Genomic DNA, 518 nt, shown 5'->3' with positions numbered 1-518 from the left:
TTCTCTCCTCTCCTCTCCTCTCCCGGATCAACTAGGAATACCAAAGGAGACCACCCGGACCGAAACAAGACAGGACTAGAATGACCACAGAAACCCAGTAAATCACCAGTGAGTACAAACACGCGTGGCTGGTGACAGAGAGGAGAGAGGGGCCTAAGGAGAGATTAAGTGACTGCTAACAGTTCGACAGTTTGTCAGTGGAGACACCACCTCCAGTCTGCTCCACCAACAACGGGACAGCTGAAGGGAGGAAAGGACTCACCAAGTACAACTCTGAGTCTCCATTGCTACTACCCTCAGAATCTGGAGCAGCAAAAGGGAGGGACACCAGGGCACAGAGATCTAACCGGGAAACTCAGGAGAAGACCTATACCTCGGTGGCATAGCTGAAGGGCTGTGAAAGTCTCTTTGCAAAACCACTGGATGATCTCTGCCACACCCTGCTTTATCTCTTGGTCAGGAGTCAGTGATTAGGCCAAGAAGCCTATTGATAGTTTAAAAGCCCTCAGGCTACCATA

This window comes from Erinaceus europaeus, chromosome 14, assembly GCF_950295315.1.
Source record: "Erinaceus europaeus chromosome 14, mEriEur2.1, whole genome shotgun sequence".
NCBI classification, from domain to species: Eukaryota; Metazoa; Chordata; class Mammalia; order Eulipotyphla; family Erinaceidae; genus Erinaceus; species Erinaceus europaeus.
Note: the sequence above shows the minus strand (reverse complement) of the source record.